At 49.4% G+C, this 2,901-nt stretch overlaps 1 protein-coding gene across 4 annotated transcripts in view; it reads right to left on the bottom strand.

Annotated features, from left to right (window-relative positions):
• Positions 1 to 2,901, bottom strand: part of DYM (dymeclin) — a 248,720-nt gene that overhangs the window by 234,123 nt on the left and 11,696 nt on the right. The gene's annotated exons all lie outside the window — the stretch shown is intronic.

The raw sequence follows: 2,901 nt of genomic DNA, 5'->3' as shown, positions 1-2,901 counted from the left end.
ATCTCTCCCGACACTCTCTGCAACACCCCTCTAAGTGCGTAAAAAAAAAATAAAAAAATAAAAATAAAAAAAACACACACAGAAACAGCCCTGGCTGGTTTGGCTCAGTGTATAGAGCGTTGGCCCATGGACTGAAAGGGTCCTGGGTCCAATTCCAGCGGGGCATGTGCCTCGGATGCAATATAGTGTTACTGACTATAGTCACCATGCTATACATCACATTCAGAGGACTTAGTTATCTTATAACTGGAAGTTTGTACCTTTGAACCACCTTCACCTATTCTGCCTCTACTGCCCCTCTCCCCAACCAGCCTGGTGTCTGCATTTCTGTCCTAGCTGGTTTGGGCAGAAGTGGATAGAGTGTTGGCCTGCGGACCAAAGGGTCCTGGGCTCGATTCCGGTCAAGGACATGTACCTTGGTTTCAGGCTCCTCCCCCGCCCAGGCCTTGGTCCAGGCATGTGCAGGAGGCAACCAATCAATGTGTTTTTCTCACATCGATATTTCTGTCTTTCCCTCTCTCTCTTCTACTCTCTAAAAACCAATGGAAAAATATCCTCAGGTGAGGATTTAAAAAAAAAACAAAAAGGAAAACAATTCTATTTTTCAGCATCTAACATCAAAGTGTTTGCACTGCTTATTCCCTTGTATAAAACAAATGCCACATTTAAAAAATAAGTCCTAGATATTGATATTAAGAGCTTACTATTAAAGGTTAGGTGTGATAATGGTATTGTGGGTCTATTAAAAAGAGAGTGGCCTGGCCAGCGTGGCTCAGTGGTTGAGCGTCGACCTATGAACCAGGAGGAGGTCATGGTTCAATTCCCAATCAGGGCACATGAGCCCCAGCTGGGGATGTGCAGGAGGCAGTCGATCAACGATTCTCTTTCATCATTGAATTTGCTATCTCTCTTTCCCTCTCCCTTCCTCAATGAAATAAATACAGATGTATTTTTTTTTTAAAAAAAAGAGAGAGTGACTAACTATTCTACAGATATACAGTATACTCAAATATTTACAAATGAAATGGCATACTGATGATCTGCTTTAAAATAATTGGGAGTAGGAATATGAATGGATAGGGGTATTGATAAAACTAAGTTACCCTGAGTTACTAACTGTTGGAGTTGAGGAATGGGTACATGGGGGTATATTATTCCACTGCTTGAACTTTTCTATATCCAAAGGGTACAAGAACAAAGACTTGACCCATCAAATAATATAAACCTCTTAATATATTTAATAGTTGCATCTCCTTCCTGTAACATTGCCCCACCTCAATTCTCTGCCATGTAATCCACCTGCAACTGAAAGTTTCATCAATTATTCTTTTTTAAAAATATTTTATTGATTTTTTTCAGAGAGGAAGGGAGAGGGATAGAGAGTTAGAAACATTGATCAGCTGCCTCCTGCACACCCCCTTCTGGGGATGTTCCCGCAACCAAGGTACATGCCCTTGACCGGAGTCGAACCTGGGACCCTTGAGTCCGCCAGCTGACGCTCTACCCACTGAGCCAAACCGGTTAGGGCTCATCAATTATTCTTTAATCCTCACGTCATTCTTCCTTGTGTAGTAACCTTATGAGATTCAGCAAGTCACCTCACCTCTAAGAGACTTCATCTGCAGAGTGGGAATATTTGTATTTGCCCAGTCTATCTGCGTTGCCGAGCGGATTACCTAAGATACAAACTACAGAGCAGAATGGTCACTCTGGAAACCTATATAGTTATAAACTTCAAGCTCGCCAGCCACCACTTACTGATTCCTACGGATTCTCTAGCTCCGTTCCTCTCCTGAGCCCTCAACTCATGAGCCCAATGCCTTGCTCCTCTGTAAGGTTGCCCTGCGCTGCACCCCCTCCGCCCCCCATGTTTTCCTCTCTTTCAGCACACCTCTCCCTCCGACCTCCTTTCTCCCCTTTCGAGAATCCCACGCCAGCTGCCCCGCTAGTCAGTCTCTGGCGTGCACCCCTTTGCTGGCCCTATTACATCCATCCTATCACTTTTCTACCTCTTTCCGGCACTTTCATCCTATCAGCTTGATCACCCACTACCCTCAATCCCCACTGCTGACCCCCCCCCCGACCCCCCATCGTTCACAAACACTTGGGCTAATTCCCACTCTCCCCTCAGCTAAAGCACAATCGCTAGGTGCCAGGGGACGGGGGAGGGAGGAGGAGTGTCTGCCACGGGGTATGGTGTCCTTTCGGGGTGATAAAAATGTTGTAGAATCAGCTGCACACCCCTCTGGATATGCCAAAAGCCAGGGAGTTGTACTTCAACTGTATCTTTAAAAGAGAATTGAATGGTATGTGAATTACGTCTCAATAAAAATGTACTTGTCAAAAAAGAAAAAGTAAACACTACTGCCCGCCCTGCCCAGCACACGCCCATTTGTCAGACCGACCTCCCGAATGGCCGACCTGCTCCTGGGGAGCCCCCCCAACTCCCGGGATTACACCCCCCTCACCGCTCCGCCCTCAGCGCCCCGGTACCCGGGGCGGAGGGAGGGGCCTGGGGCACAGCCCTCTCCCGGGGGCCGTCCCCCCACTGGCCGGAAGGGACCCTTTCTCCGCCTCCGTGGGGGCGCTGCCCCCAGCTCCTGACGCTGACCGGGGGAGGGGGGAAAGGGTGTCCCCCAATCCGCTTCTGCCAAGGAGCTGGGGGGCCCGGGCGGGCCTCCCAGCCCCACCTGTCTCAAGCCGGGAGGGAAGAATCCCGCTTCCAGCTTCACGGACCGAGCGAGGTGGAAAAAGCCTCAGGCCCTCCCATGTTTCCCCTGTTTCTGAAAATTCCGGGTCCCGGGCTCGGGCTTCCCGCCCCGGGCCCGCTTCGGTGCCGAAGCCCCGGAGGCAGGGAAAAAAAAAAGGGAAGCCTCCGAAAACCCCGTCTGGGAAACCAAA

Source organism: Myotis lucifugus, unplaced genomic scaffold, assembly GCF_000147115.1.
Source record: "Myotis lucifugus unplaced genomic scaffold, Myoluc2.0 scaffold_16, whole genome shotgun sequence".
Lineage (NCBI taxonomy): Eukaryota > Metazoa > Chordata > Mammalia > Chiroptera > Vespertilionidae > Myotis > Myotis lucifugus.
Note: the sequence above shows the minus strand (reverse complement) of the source record. Positions and strands in the feature narration are given on the sequence as shown.